Here is a 16,819-nt window from a genome sequence, read left to right as displayed (position 1 = left end):
TTGAATGATAAGGTGCATCCAAACTTTTGACTGGTAGTGTATATGTAGAAGGAAAATACATAAACTTAAAGTCGAGGAGGAGGTTTGCTCTTTTTTCATCCTCGTTTGGACCTAATTGAAATAAAAGCTTTCTATAACGACTCCCAATATATTTGAAATACCTCCAACGACCACAGAGACTAATCCCAGGATTTGTGTGATGTGTTGGATTACAGTGCCCCCCTGTGGACTTGACACAGAACTACAACTACACAGTTTGTAGAACAGATCATCATCCAGTGGTGGAATTCCACAAGTCCAATTTATTTGAGTGCAGTATGAAGTGCTTTAACACGTACTTTCACTTACCTTCTTTTAATTCAGTGGATCTTTGTACACTCCAAATAGAAACGCTGCACTTCTACCTGACTGTTTTTAAAACCATTTCTTACTCAGCAGATACATTCAGCTGTAATACTTGTTGTTTTATTTAAAATACACAGAGCAGAGTGGTTTAACTGTGAGATTGTTTGACTTAGGTACAGGATGTGAACACTTCTTCCTCCACTATGTATCTCAATCTATAAATCACTGAGAGATCCAGGTTTAGTGTTGTAAAAAAAAACCACAAAATGTAACGTCAGCTAATTAATTCAAATACAGGCCAAACGTTGTCTGCAGAATCCACCTGAAGTTGAGATGAGAACTGTCCCTCACTGTAACCGATTTCAAATGGTGCTAGAAACAGAAGCAGACTCTGAACACCAAAAGAAATCAGTCAACCTTGGAAGAGGACAAAGAGCCGGAGCTGTCCGAACAGACGGGTGGATGCTGCTCCGGGGAGCGAGTCTCTGCAGGTGAGGTCGTCTCTTGTCTTTCTCCTGTTTCTCTGCTCACGTCCTGTCACACTCCACAGCTGTTTGCTAGTGAAACACACTTCCCGCCCCAAGAACACTGATTTCAAATGGTGCTAGATAGATGACATTACTCTAAGCCACCATCTGAAGCCAGCTTCCAAGGGGGGAACTTCTGAGAAAGGGTGTCCTTCAGTGCTATGACCAATATATGGCCTAAAACAGAACGGGGAATAGAAGTGTTAGCTGGAAATAGTGAGGTAACTCAGGTAGAGATTTTAGCTTTGGAGAAACAAGATGAAGTGATTCTCCATAGAAGTAGATGAAACATGACCTGTACTTCCTCAAAGGCTTAACCAAAACTGCAACTTAGGAATAATGGAAAAAGAAAGATATTTGAATGGTAGTTAAAATACTGTAACTTGTACACAAAGAGAAGTTCTTGTTTTTTTGGCAGTGCATGGTAAGAGTCTGCTAATGCCAAACAAATCACGACACAGGGGTTACAATTATATGTAGTGCAAACATACAAGACCACAAACTGCAATTAAAAAAAAAATCTATTGAAACAAAATCTTGGTATAAAAACAATCTGCCTGTAATACGAGTGAATAAAGTAAACTTTTTAATATGAGCTGGTATTTATTGCAGTCTTTGTGTCAGAGTCCTGTTTTTTGTTCATTCTAAGCAAAACAAGGGCTCTTGGTGATGTCAGTACAAAAATTAAAAAGTTTATGTACTTAAACTACTAAAAATAGTGTCTTTTATGAATTGATAGAGTATTAAAAAACAATGCTGTTCTTCAGATCGACTGTATAAACGTTTTTGGACACCCAAAGTTATATTAGTAGTAGTTTTTGTTTTTGTCTTCTACTAGCAGTAGAAGTAGTAATAGTAATAGTAGTAAAAGTAGTATGGGAGGTAGAACCTTCAGTTACCAGGCCCCTCTCCTTTGGAATCATCTACCAGTCAGAGTCCGGGAGGCAGACACCCTCCCCACTTTTAAGAGTAGGCTTAAAACTTTCCTTTTTAATAAAGCTAATAGTTAGAGCTGGCTCAGGCTTGGACCAGCTTTTGTTATGCTGCTATAGGCTTAGACTGCCGGGGGAACTGGCGCACTGACACTGGGATCCTAGCTCACCCTCTTCCCCCCAACCCCTTCATCACTTACTTTAACTCTGCTTGTCCCATTAAAGTTACTAACCATAGACCTTTCTGGAGGCCCTGAGCTCCATTGTCTCGTAGATTCCTCTGAGCTGCCGTAGACGTCCTCCTGCTGCTCCAGCTGATACGGACGTGCTGGACTCCAGCGGCAACAACTTCTACTACTCGTCTCATCACTATCACCTCTCTCTCTTACTCCCCTCTATCTGTCTTTCCAGACCCAACTCGGTCGAGGCATGATGGCTGTCTAACATGAGTCTGGTTCTGCCTGAGGTTTCTGCCTGTTAAAAGGAAGTTTTTCCTCACCACTGTAACTAGCTAAATACTGCGATGTGCAATGCTCATGATGGATTAAGGTGGGGTCAGACTGAGTCTTACCCTGTCTTGAAGTTGGGTCTCTGTTCATAATTTGACATAGAGCGGTCTAGACCTCCTATGTTTGTAAAAGTTCCTTGAGATAACGCTTGTTGTGATTTGGCGCTATACAAATAAAGATTGATTGATTGATTGATTGATTGATTGATTGTAGTAGTAGTAGTAGTAGTAGAAGTAGTAGTAGTAGTAGTAGAAGTAGTAATAGTAGAAGTTGTTTTAGTAGTAGTAGCTCTGAGAAAAAATAATGTACAGCCTGTAATGTTTTGATTGATGGACTTATTTTTTAAAAAAGGTCAAATTGTGTGACGGATGCAGTAACACAGGATCCCTGTGACGTGTGGCCATGCAGCCAGCCCTCTAAAGTCCCATCCTTTACGTGGCATTTGTTGTTGTCCATCTAATTACTGTGCAAGAACTTAATGCATCACATACAGAGTTATTCAGCTTGATTACATGTTAACTGTAATGATAGTACGTTTTGGGGCCCTTTTGGGGATCACTGGTTCGACTCCCATGCTACAGGAAGAATGAAGTGAACAGATTGTACATATTATTCCATAGGAACTTTAGTTATTAACAGCAATTAGCCTGCTGAAATGATAAAAGAATAGGAGAACCAACAAAGAGTAAGACATGAGACATGAGTAAGACAAGACTTGATAGCAAGTCATAGTATGAAATGTAGAAACTGAACACCACCTGCCTTGTTTGCATATTCAGTTATGCATTTTCAAAACCCCACAAAAGTATCACAGAAATATGTGTTTCATTGGTTCACAGAAATCTTTTATATGGTAAATATTACACTTCAGTGTGTAAAGTTTACTTAAAGGTACAGTGTGAACAAGTGGGAGTATTTAGCAATATCTAGTAGTCAGATTCCAGGTTGAAGCGCTCCCCTGCTCACCCCTACAGTTGGTGAAGCAACGGTGGCCTAAGAGGACAAGAAGCTCCTGTGACGCATGATAAATGTGATCCTCGATTTGTAAAGTTTTCACCTTAAAAAACGTTGATCTGTGCAAATTATTTTGGGGAGGACAACTACAAGAGTAAAAGATGTTAAAAACTACCCACTGTACCTTTAAATATGTCTGAAACGGAAGAGACAAATGCTGTTGTTGTTGATGAAGTCTACTGTTCCTACAGGTCTAATATTACAATAACATTTGGAACATTTGCACAGGAAGTGAGGTCTGTCTTGTCCTCATTTCTACAATCATTATCTCATGAATCTGATTTTCAGACTCCTCTGAACTCTTAGTATTATAACTGTGAAGAAGCTATTAGAGTTTGAGGTTGCTCTTCCATTAGTGAGACCGGTCTCTTGAACATTTCCCCTGAATGTGTTCAAAGCGTTCGAACAAGTGTCTTTGGTAAAAACACGGGAGGTGATTTTCAGTCGAATTCTAATTCAACAAATTAGGACTCAGAAGATTGGCACAGATTTGAAATTGCAGACCACTGCTGCAATTATTACAAATAAGTGAAGGTCCACAGAGGAACACCAATCCTGTCTGAAGAGGGCTTACATTCGGCTTCCTCTGGAGGCCACATCATATGCAAATAGAGCAATTAGCTGCTCTTAAATAGAGTCTCATTGGTCTCCTTGTGCTGATGCATGCCAGTAACTTCGAGTTGTGCAGCGTAAGCTTTAAATGTATTCTGTCTCTACTTTGTCTCTGACTGGGCCGATGTGATGATGTTCCAGAGACTGACAGCATCTTTGAGGCTTGTCGGAGACCTCGAAAAACATGAAGCACTCTGGGACACTTTAGAGTCATGCTCATGGCCAGGAAGAAGTTTGATCCATTGCCCTGTTTCAGACCAGAAATGGCTGCAGATGAAGAGAGAGAGAGAGAGGAAGATGAAATGGAAAACCACTGAGAAAGCACCAGAACACCTCTCTCTCTCTCCCTTTCTCTCTCTCTCTCTTTCTCTGTGTCTCAATCTATTTCTCTCCAACACGCCTACACCACTGATCTGATACTTGATCCAAGCTTCGTGGATGTGTTAAGGGCCAAACAAGAACAGACACACAAAACAGTGTCAGTGTGTGTGTTTGTGTTTGTGTGTGTGTGTTACAGGCTCACCTGCAGCTCTCTGCAGACAGACCTCGATGAGTCCTCTCTCTCGCTGAACGCCAGAACGGTAAGATGGACGTTGTCATGTTTCTCTCCAGCCTCTGCAACGGGGAAAAAGCAAGGAAGTGGCAGTCAATCGCTGGCATCGAGAGCCCTGACGCAGACACTCAGTTAGAATACACTGAGAGGGTGGGGCAAGTACAGGTAGTGGCCAGTTCACTGACTGGTTGCCAAGTCCTTCAACTAAGTACAAAACAACTCAACCCTTTCTAAAATCGAATTTTCCTCCTGCTTTGACTTTTTTGCACAAAGGTGAAACGACCGCTTCACTGTTTGGCGTTAAAACCCGCTTTCCCTCCGCACACACACCCCTTCATTTCTTTATGTTTACAACAACAACTCCCTTGAATACTACAGCTCTCGTGGCTGATTCAAGACAAATCTGAGGAAGCTTCTCCCCAGCCTGAAAACATCAGACACGTACGACTTTGATTTCCACATTGAGAGGAAGGACAAAATCCCCACAGCCCTTACAAGTCCTTATCAGGCTTCAGATGCAGCAGGCTAAGCCATTTTTTTTCTGTCTGGGCTGCTTGTGTGTGAGCGTGTGTAAAGCTTTGTATGTGTGTGTGAGTTCGTTTGCGCTGTAGCCACAGTGACGGCTCTGATCAGAAGGCCTGTCTGTCCGTAGGTGTCTGGTTCCTCCGCCTGGCTGGCTCAACCCAACCCCGTCAGTTTTCTTTTTTCGGGTTGTTTGTTGCTTGTGTGCCACTGGACCTGTTGTGTAATGCTTATAAAAGATTTAAAGGGACAGGAGGCCTTTGGAGAGCGGTCAGCGGTGGAATCAGGAAGGAGCTGTGAAGCACCCTGGGGAAATCCGTGGGGCTGAATATCTTCACAGTGGTCATTGTTTACAAGGAAATAGAAATATAATACCAGCAGTTTAAAGAACTGTGTGAGGGAACTGTGCTGAAACATGCACTTTAAACTCATTGTGAGAGACTTCTGCTGCTTCAAAGTACAAGGGATTGTTTTAAAAATAAACATCAGGAATAATCTGTGTATAGGAAAGCTTTAACACTCACTTTCACACCTTGTGTTCAAGTGTAGCCTCGAACACAAGGCTGCAATTTAAATTAAAAAATCAGGATGCATCAAACACATGCGCAGAAACGTCATCTAATCCATGTAATCTTCCTCATGCACATAAGATATGACAATAAGTACACATGCAGTAACTTTCTAAAGGATAAAGGCAACATACAACTTCATGTACGCTCATGCTTTCTCAAAACATCTCACGAGGAAGGAGATGTGACAAAAAAAACAACGACTGCAACAAACCGAAGAAACAAAATCAGAGCGCAAAACAAGTCTTCCTAAGAGTGTTTGGAGAGGCTCGTCAGCAACAAGCGGAGGTGAAGCTGTGCATGTTTGATTTCTGTAAACAGGGGCATGCTAGCTAACGTTAGCATGAGCAGCGAGAGTGTTCACGGTTGTTTTGAAACACTATCAGCGGCTCGAAAAGTATAGACTATCATCAAGATTATAAATCCTCAATATCAAGCAGTATTGTGATCATCAGGATGCACCATGTGAGTCCATTCAGAAGGTATAAGACCTGTCCTAAGTTAGGGTGTGAAGTCCACACCAAACCAAACGTTGAAACTAGCTTGTTTGTAACGTAAGTTGTGTCATAGTTTGGTTGCACCACTGAGACATAAGGTTTATCTTAACTAGTAGACCGTAACGTCCAAACCATAGACTGCATAAAATATGGACGTAGTATCCGTGACGTCACCGATCTGTTTCTGAAGCTCTGTTTTGAAGCCAATCGTCCGTGGGAGACATTGCTGCTGTCGAGTGATCGTGACGTAAAGAGGCGGGCTTTGAGCCTCCTAGCCAACAGCTACAGTGTCCCCGCCTGTCAATCAAGTCAGCTGTGCCTCTCATTGGAAGACTCGTAATCTCAGTGTGTGCTGATCGAGACATGAGCTATCCAGACTACACTTGTCTTTTGTACCAGACTGTAAACATGTTTATTTCTGCTGTAAAGATCGGCTTTTTTGAATTGGTGTGTATGTGGTTTCTTGTACTTCCTGAGCCAGCCTCAAGCGGATCCTCGATGAACTGCAGTTTTTAGCACTTCCACATTGGACTCATATTTTTAGACCGGAGGTTGCTGCTTGGTCCAAACTAACCAAAACATTATCGCAGATAAAATATGGACGTAGTGTCCGTGACTTCACCCATCTGTTTCTGAAGCGCTGCTTTGAAGCCAATCGTTGGTGGGAGCCATATTGCTGCTGTCGACGTAAAGCGGCGGGCTTTGAGCCTCCTAGCCAATAGCTACAGTGTTCCCGCCTGCCAATCAAGTCAGCTGTGCCTCTCATTGGAAGACTCGTAAGGTTGCCGCTTGGTCCAAACTAACCAAAACATTGTCGCAGATATGACGTGTACACTTCCAGCAGCCAATCAGAGGAAGACTAGTAACCATAGACTGCATAGATAACTCGGAAATGACCAACAGCTGAAACAAACTTCCACCAACTGCCGCTACTGTTGCAGAACAACAACACAAAGGTATGTAAGTATGATAAAGTATCATAGTAAGGTGATAACTATAGCCTAAATTCTTACTCTATGGTGTGTGTAGTGTCAGTGACAAAGTAACAAAGTAACACACACCACAATTGTCTTCACCGCTCATGGATGATGCGTTGCCGACGTAATAAAGCTGGGAGAACCCTCATCATGTATCTCTTCATCCTCCAAATCATCCCACCTTTCAAAACAACGATGGTATACTGAGGACTTTACACCAACTAGGAGCAGAGTGTAAGAATTAAGATGTACTTAGGCTTACGTTGGCACTATCTCAGCTGGCGCAACGTCCAAAACGTTAGTAGAGAGTAAACTCCATCCTAAAAGGAGAAATTACGTTCAACCTAGGCTACGTTTGAGCTTACAACCAGCTGGTGCAACAAGCTGCAGGTCTGTAAGGCCCTCACTTTACCAGACAATATGATCCAAATAATGGTCTGGACATAGCGCTGAAACTGGACTCTTCCGATTGACGGGAGCAGCAAATAATGGAGAAATCATTCCAACACTCCTGCAGTTTGAGCCCGGCACAATTGGAGTCAAAGTGTTAGCCCTGTCACGAGAAAAGAACCCAGCTTCAGCCTCAATGCTAAGAATCCTCTTCGCTTCACAAAAGGAAGAGCACAGAGGCAGCTACAGTACATCCAGTATGTAGTACTATCAGCACATTTCAAACAAGAGAGCCGGAGCAAACAGAAAAAGAGAGAGAAAGAGACGCTGACTGTGGAAGCCAGGGCTGCAATGCAGACCAGACCAGAGGCAGGGACACACGCTCTTGCATCATCTTAGAAATACGGGATCTTTCAGGTGTTGGACCTCCAGCCGGGAGAGCAAGAAAATCTCTCTTGTCTTAGGGTTTAAATCCTTTATGCGGTCGCAGGTATCAGAGTGTCAGGCATGCACTGCACGCTACGCAGGAGATGCTGAGCAGGTCTCGGTCACTGCTGGTTCAGAGTGGACAGAAAGGCCAGAGGACACTTTACAGGACTGAAAGTCTCATATGATTACACAGAAAGGACAACATACGTCACTGTGGAGAGCAAAAACAGGAGCGTACCTGAACGTGGCATTGTTAAGTTGTGTTATTCTAGGAATAGCTTAACTGTTTCTTAGGAGTGCTTTCACAGACAAACAGGGAATTCAACATGAAGGCATGCAGACATTAAAAACCATCATTTTCTCCAGTCGTTAAAACATCTTTTCAAAGGAGTCACACACACCCAGCTTAGCTACGATACCTTACACTGCTGCTCCCTTCTTTGTCTTAGCAAACATCTCATAGCTCCTCTTGCTGTACTTCTTATGTTATGCTACCTCCACAATTGTATGCTAGCAAAGCCGAAGGTTCACCCACTGCATCACAAGAGGAAGGTATTTATGGAAATGTCAGAATCAGCTAGTCAATAAATGTATTTCGAATCACCTCATTAAAGAAACGAAGGCAGCGTCGTTCTCTGTAAAAACATGACTGATTCATCACTTACAGGCGAACTGAAGCTACAGACGAAACACGATACAATCATCATTCACACACACCCTCAGCCGGCCGTTAAACCAACCACCGCACGACAAGTCGACCCCCGTAAACACACATGGCTCCCATGTATCCAAGGCGATTGTTTCTGCAACCATGAGAGAGCTTTGTGTTGGAGACCATTTAAACCAATCAGATGTTGAACTCCAGCTGCTTGCTTGGTCTAAGCCAATAAAGAGCTGCTGTGCAGTTTGAGGAGCCAGGGGAGCTCCACCCATCCAATGAGAAGCGAGCTTTGGCACGATGGCCTGTGATGCAGCAGCTTTAGGAGGTCCAGTGGATGTGGACTGGACAGGAGCCAAAGAAGAATCACCAAGAGAGCAAGGTAAACAACTTATCTCGCTTTCTTCTCCCTCATCCTTTTTCCTCTCGGTCTCTCTGATCCCGAGCCATGACATTTACCCCCTTCTTGCTCCGTTTCTCCAAGAGAGAGAGACAGAGAGAGAAAGAGAGACACAAGCTGTGTACTGGTTGTGCAGAAGTCCAACCCAGAAGTGTCTGCGTCACCCTATCTGTCCCTCCTAACTACGCAGAAACAAATGTATCCTGGGAAGAGTTTCGGCAAATCCCAGCGGCCCTGGAGGATGAAAACAAATCACATGACTTAAGTGCCACCGGCCACAGACACACAGCCGATATGTTGTCTGAAAGCAGCGTACAGCTGGATGCTAACCAGCTCTCTCCATGCTTTACCTCCATCAAGAGTTAACCCGGACGAGCAGGCCGGCTGTCAGCACTTCGAACACAGACACATGTATGTACGTATGTAAGGATGGAACAATTACCCCCTCTTTCCTGGATTCAACAACAAACAATCAGTCCCTTCTATAGGTTGCTGTACCGGCCACCTGGCTGCATCTTCTATATGAGGGAATAATTCTGTTCATCACCGGTCAGTCGACACCATGCATGATTGTATTCACCTATCTGCACAAACGTAAGCATCCGTCTTCTTTAAGGTGGCAAACAGCGATGGTCAAATTCCTCAATAATTCTCTGCAAAACATTCCAGACTGAGCTTCAGTGTGATATTAACAAGCCTCCAGAATATTCTTTAGTTAACCCCTTTGTCGCACTTCTGCCCACCGACACACACCTTACCATGCAATCAAAACAACACCCAAAGAAGCTGTGGTACGTCTCCCAACATCCACGATGAAGCTCCCAATATCAGCTCACAAGAAGTACACACAACAAGCAGACGCACGCACACACACACACACACACATAGATATATAATAGCGACAGGCAGAGCAGATCAAAACTACCAAGGAGGAAGAGGAAGAGGAGGAGAAAGCGAGGTTCGAGGTTGTCCGAAACCATTGTGTCCACTTCAGGTGGAAAACTCGATGACTCTGGGCTTCTGTTATCTCGGCTTCTGTTTCTCCTGACATGAAAAAGTGACGTAGCAACTAATCCAAAATCTCTCTCCCTCACTCTCTGACTTGCTCTCCCTCCCCTCTCTGCATCTCCCTCTCCTTCTCTTTCCCTCTCCCTCTTTCTGCCTGCCTCTAAAAACACGCACTCTTTATTTTCATCTTGTTGCAACAGCAGAACTGCTATTAAGACTGCTACTTCGATCTAACACATATACACAGAGGCAGAGCACAAGCCTCGTGCACGCGCATGTACAGTTGTGCACATGCGCGCATGATCACGCTAGTCCTCTTCCCCAGTGTGACGCAGCACCTAATTCTCTGAGCTTTTATACCACTGTTGTGGCTACACAAGGCAACTTCTTGATCAAGCTGAGCCAGATACACACACACACACACTTGCTAGCTGCCACACAGGGCAAGAGAGCATAAGCAGAGTGCAGTTAAAGGGACCCTACCACCACCACCACCACCATGGCTCCCTGTCCCCAACTCTGTGACGCTGCCGTGTCCCCATTTCCCCCCGTGTCCCCTTCTAATTGGGTCTCTTTTTCTCTCTGTTTCTCTCTCCCGGCTGCTCTCCTCTCTGCTCTCAGCTAAAGACGCACTCTGGCTCCTACGTCTGTGAGGCTGAGCGGACTGAGCCTCCTCGATCACCTGACAACCCACTGGTTTTAAAGGCACATCACCAGCTTGTGTATCAGTTGCATAAGCATGGAGATGGTCTTTTGGCTTCTTAAATACGCTTTAAAAAGGGATTCCACCTTGATCTGAATCTGCATAAAAATGAGTACTTCATAGACGGACGGGTTTTCATTGTTAGATCACTTACAATAACTATAGGCTGTTTAACAGAAACATGTAATGTGATACATGCTGGGTAGACATCTTACTACTTTTCTGCCTCCAGATACAAGGAGGTGTCTGAACATATATATACTATGATGTGACTGGCTATCACAACCACATTCTGACACTTCATCAAGAACAGGCAGACCACATGTACTTCCTTTTTCATTTCTGGGTACTTCCTACCACAACTCAGCCTCATAGGAAACTGCTTTATCCTCGTTTTTTTTAACCCAACTGTTGTCCAGATTGAGTAATCATTAACCTCGCTAGACTGAAAGATGAAATAAAAGTGCTCTAAACTAATATAATGAGTGTAATATTTATGCAACTGTATTAACCCCAGGGTGTAGCTGTCTCTTTAAAAAACACTGTGTCCCTGTCTTATAAATAGTCTGTTTTGGTTCAGTCAAAAAGCCGGCACTGTTTATTTTAAGAATGTAGCTCTTTGTAGACTTATCTGATTGTTCACATACCTTGATCAGATGAATCTTCATTTGTTATGTAATTCAGACAATGGAGCTGTGAGGAGATAAAAAGAGAAGAAAAACCGTCTTAGAGTGCAAAAACCAAAGCATACAGCGCTCGCAGTCAACAAGCGTTGATGGATCTCTTTTTTACAGGAACTTCAGTCAAAAGAAATGTGAATCAAACAAGACACTGTGGCTGACCTGTGTGGCTCTACAGCCTTGTGATTGCTTCAGCCGGCATCTCAGGGGTAATGCTACAAACACTGTAACACAGGGAGAGGAGAAGGACGGACGGACGGAGTGGTGGTTAGGGTGAGGGAATGGTATTAAGGGAAACAGGCACTTGGTTATTTAAGGTATGAATTTTAAAACAAGACTGATCCACATGAACAAAAATAAGAAACCTTTCTCCAGTGTTTGGATTATTTCTACATGTCGATTTTAAACCAGGTTATTTATAAAGTTAAATTAGCTCATTTGTGTTGTATATACGGCGACAACACTGCAGACAATGTCCAGCCGGCACAAAGAGGAACAAGCTGGGCTGTGTCTCTTTTATGAGCTTGTCTGTTCTCAACAAGGCTGTGCTTATTAGGTCCGTCTGCATATCTGAAGCATAGAGTCTCTTTTATATGCTAAGCTGAAATAACAGCTTTGTCTCAGCTCAACAAAAGGTAAACAAAGTTCCTGTGTTTGTCAGCTCACCACTGCTGCACCTATTTATTACAGAGATATGTGACAGTGTTCTCATTCAACAAGTTCCTTCATGAATTATTCATGCACCTTAAAAACTTGGAAGAACGCTTCCACAGGGGACGGCGTTTATTCCAACTATGATAATTTTTGGGCACGGACTCAAAAGTAAAAGTGCACAGGAATATGTTTAAAGAATGTTTTTCATGCTGCAATGCAGCCTCACTGACCGCCGAGACCTTGCACTTTTACATCACTTTTTCAAAAGGCTTACTTGAGCTATTAAAGCACCACCCATAACCCTTATTGTAAAGTATCACATTTTCAATTATCCTTCAGTTACAAGGCTAGTTTTCCATCTAACGTTTCATGCTGCTGTAAATTTTCTTGCCTGCAGCATTCATAGCTCGTGATGTCCTAATTCCCCACCGGAGCCAAGGGATATGGAGCCCTCAGCTTCACCTTACAGGAGCAAGAAAAGGAGAGCATCGGTAAAAGAATCAGCTTTCACCCTGCAGCTGTATGGCAAATGTAAGGGATCTGAGGGATCAGAGCATGTTTGCTCCCAGCACACTGGTAGATGCTGAGGATATCGATTTGGAGGACTGAGATCTATGTGCTGTGCGCGAATGAAGATGTCCTTGGTCTATATGTGCAGTTCTATGCGTAGAGGACCACGGTAACAGCTAGAAATAGGAGTTCTAGTAGAGCACTTGACGGTGTTTGGTGCTACTTCTCCTGCTAAAAAGAGGGCATAAATGAAGTACTTTTGCAGTGTATTACTTGTAAACCAACTTGCACTATCTATACGTTTACGTGCTCTAAAATTATGTAATCTAGATGCTTTAAAGCACAAAAGATGACTTCCTCGCTGCACACAGAGGATTTTTGAAATTAGATTAAACTAGAGGGAACAGTTATTAAAATAAAAACAACCGAAAAGACTGATTCAAAGTAAAGCTGCAAATTAATGGGGAAAGTTGCGAAATAGCTCTGGCAAAGACTCAAGGATGTGATTTTTTCCTTTGTATATTTTAAAAGAGACATTAATCATGCAGAGAGAGACACACAAATATGAAACAGAGGCTAAACCAATTATTGCTTGGAACAATTTCAAACTCTTGTTTTTGACTTGTTTTGGATGAAAAATGTTCCCTAAAATTATAACTTTTATGCAATTTAATGCAACAATATATGCTTCTATTACATTATTATTGTTTACTACAACTCACGGTCATATTACATACCCATATTTATTTTTATTTATTGCTAATCTGTCATTACCAACTATAATCATCACACCATGTCAACCTGTCACGATGGAATCATTTTCAATACTGCCTGTAATTACTGCTATTTAATCTAAATTCCATTTGCAACATTGTATACATCTAAATTGTATTTTATCTTTATTTTATTGTACTTATTGAAACTTCTTCTTGATTGTATTTATGTCTGGGTTGCTGTAACAACTGAATTTCCCCCCTGGGGATCAATAAAGTAATATCTTATCTCTTATCTTCTCTGCATTTTTCAGGGGGTGGGGTTGGGTGGTTGTGGTGATGATAGTGCTGGGGTTATATAAGCCAAACTACTACTACTAATCATAATAAATCAAACACTTGATGTATTCAACAAGCCTTGTAAGAGAATGCTTTAAGTAGCTGAGCTCTAATAATAACACGCTGTATATTCCTGCTCTGTCGACAGCCTGTAGCCTCTTACGAGAACAGCAGTGTTTACTGTGACAGTGCTTTTGTGTTTACACTGCAGGAGACATGCTACAGCCACCATGATACATCCAAGAGTTGTGCCGGTCCTTCCTGTCTGCTATTTATGCACCTCAGCCAGTGGGCAGTGTGTTAATTTTAGCCATGTCATTTATCAGCCATGCCTGTTCCACTTCCTAAACCTTAATCTCTCCCTTGGAAAGCTGCCACGTCAGCTCCATTCATATTGTTTTTTGGCCTTAATGGGAACAATGGGTTGAGTTCCTTTATGCACCCACACATGCATTTAGTAAAAAAAAACAAAAACAGTATTATATATTTGAGAGTGCTTCATGTAAACAGTAATAGTTTTTGTTGTTACCTGTTTTGCAGTTGCCACTCAGGGGAATAGAAACAGGCTCTCTCTCTCTCTGGGGAGGTCTCTGTGTGTGCCAGCGTCACGCACTGTGTGATAGAAGAGAGATTTCATAAGCTTCATTCTGGGCAGTGTCTGAGAGAATCGTTGGCATTAGTATAAGAGGCATTAAAATGTATAACACATTAAATTCACATTTTTCAGGTATGTTGTGTCTGGAAACAAAGATTTAGAAAATTGACCTTTGTACAGATATAACACTAAGTTGTAAACTAAGAGTATTTCCACTGTTTAGTGTAAATACCAGTAACCACACCTTAAAAAAAGTGCAAAAACGTAGCTCGCCAATCAGGTTCTGAATTTTTAAAAACACTTAATATAAGGATACAGCAGCTACTGCGATGTGCCGTCCCTCCTGGATGTTCCTGCATGTGCTCTCTGTGATGTATACCCGCTCTTACCTTGCGCTCAAAGTTGAAAGCAATCCTTGTTTGCCTGAAAAGAGAAATAGAAATATTTATCTGGAAGGCAAACAATTTCACCTTCAAAGCTTTACTGTGTTGTTTATTGCTATTCCTCATTTTATTTTCTCCTCCAGAGCACATTCAATCAAACATTTGCAAGAACATTTGTCTTACTGGTCAGCTGACTGCAGTCATGTTGGGGTTTTTACTTCAAAAGGATAGCAGGCCATTTGATTCCAGAGCACAACAGATGGATGATACGGGTCCTCCTGTCAATACAGTTTAGGCACAAAGTGAAAACTCATTGACATACTTAGAGCTGTTTAGACCACATTCTATACAGTTGGATCAATACTTCCCAATCAAACATCTGTCTTATTCTGACTATTCCTGCTTCATTCAGTACAAGATGTAAGACTGCAGAAAGACACCACCCTGTGTCAAATCTGAGAATTGCTCCAAGAGGGTTTGTTTACATCAGGAATAAAAAGTGCGTATGACATAGAAACCTCTGGATGGATGGAGCTGAGTCAAGGAACAGCGTGCGCATGCACTTTGGGTTTTGAAAAATTACTAAAAGTCAGCCTTTAACAAAAATATGGAACATTTCTTTTTCAAATATAAAAAAGAATCTATTTTTTGCAAACAAACACTGAGAAAAACAATATTACATAAGTCTCACTCCAGGCCCTTTTAGCAATAAACTACTGAATGAAGTAAGCACTTATTTGCATTTATTTTGCATATGTTACAATGGGAATAAAATATGCTTGGCTGAAAAAGCAACACGCAGTATATAGGACATTCTTAAACACAGGAAGACTCTGACAGGTGAAATAGCAACAAGATACAGAAGCTTGATGAATATAACTCATAGAGAAGTTGCATAATAAAGCAGTTTGTATTTACAACACAAATGCAGAAATAAACTAAGTCTACATATACAACTTTACACTTAACCTAATAACCCTCTACCCCCATGTATCACAGTTAAAACAAGTCTAATCAAGTCTAAAGTTATTCAAACAGATTAGAAATAGAAACACAATAAGATCAAACTGAGAATAACAACATGTACCTCATAAATAACATGACTACGCAATACCGCATGGATGCTCGCAGCACTCACTCCTCCTGAGGTAAATTGAAGTGCGCAACATCCTCCTGCAGCAGCAGCAGCAGCAGCAAGCTTCCAGCACACCTCTCCTCTCCATCACCTCCTGCTCCTCTGAACACCTCGCAAGAGGGAAAAAATGAGCCCTCATATAGGCTCAGACATGTTTTATAAGAGAACAGCTGAGAGCAAATACCAAGCTTATTTCCGGGTGAGGTTGGAAACTGCGCACTACATCGCATTAATCAAATTTGCGGACATGCGTAATTCTTATTCGCCTCCTATAATAAAAGAAATAGATCTCTTATAGTTGTATTAAACATGAAGCAAATAAAGCATTTAAGTTAATAATAATATAAGAGACACAATAAGCACGTACTTTATGTTGCTGGGAACAACCTGCCGCCCACAATAGAGCCTGTATCCATAAAAATGATGGAGTAAAAATTACTGGAGCATGCGCTTGGATGTAAATAAGCAGCTTTCAGAGGAATAAGGAATAACTCACCCAGAGCGTCTCTTTCCCAACACACACCTCACACCTTTATGTTTACTTCTTCGTCATCGTTCCTACAGCCTCCCATTCACCCCACATTTAGGATCAAATCCACAGTGGTCCCCTGCACTGATGAAAAACCCCTCTCCATGGACATTTTCGCAGCAACACGACCAAGGCCACGCCCAGACGCACACACCCCCGTTTCCTGATTGGACGCTCCCCCGAAAGACCTACATTGGATCACGTGGTTGTGACGCATGTTTACAAACAGGCGCAGAGCTGGAAGAAGAGAGAACAGACGGAAGTGTTTTCTTTGTTTTTCTCTCATACTTTACCAATATGGTTAATAGTTTCAATTAATAAAGCAGATATATATTCATACAGTATTCTAAGTCTGTTCCAAAGGCTTTACATGCGGTTTTATTAATGAATGACCACGTGAAGAGTAAAAGAGGAAGTCTGCTCACAGTCTTCTGGAAGATTCTCTTTACATAAGCAGTAATAAAGCTTCCCTAATAGCTACCGGCGGGTTTTTGTTGTTGTTTGTTTTATCTTTAATTATGTTTAATTTGGCCTTTTAACATTTTATTTACTCACTAAAGAAAGTAGCTTTTAATTCTGGATCTAATCTCCTCCACATCGAAGTGTTCAGTCATTACAGTGTACTATCTTGATGCG

The 16,819-nt window shown here is 42.1% G+C and overlaps 2 long non-coding RNA genes across 2 annotated transcripts; both read right to left on the bottom strand.

Annotated features, from left to right (window-relative positions):
• Positions 1 to 3,136: 3,136 nt before the first annotated feature.
• LOC117821980 lies at positions 3,137 to 4,556 on the bottom strand. Its single transcript, XR_004633101.1, has 2 exons — positions 4,463 to 4,556; positions 3,137 to 4,206 (listed from the first exon to the last, which is right to left on the bottom strand). It is a non-coding gene; the product is annotated as an uncharacterized LOC117821980 (long non-coding RNA).
• A 6,736-nt stretch (positions 4,557 to 11,292) lies between these two features.
• Positions 11,293 to 15,744, bottom strand: LOC117821990. The gene is made up of 6 exons (XR_004633103.1): positions 15,607 to 15,744; positions 14,703 to 14,797; positions 14,526 to 14,559; positions 14,071 to 14,153; positions 11,488 to 11,549; positions 11,293 to 11,338 (listed from the first exon to the last, which is right to left on the bottom strand). It is a non-coding gene; the product is annotated as an uncharacterized LOC117821990 (long non-coding RNA).
• Between the last annotated feature and the right edge of the window lie 1,075 nt (positions 15,745 to 16,819).

This window comes from Notolabrus celidotus, chromosome 11 (assembly GCF_009762535.1).
Source record: "Notolabrus celidotus isolate fNotCel1 chromosome 11, fNotCel1.pri, whole genome shotgun sequence".
NCBI classification, from domain to species: Eukaryota; Metazoa; Chordata; class Actinopteri; order Labriformes; family Labridae; genus Notolabrus; species Notolabrus celidotus.
The sequence above is the reverse complement of the archived record's forward strand: the minus strand, read 5'-3'. Positions and strand labels throughout refer to the sequence as shown.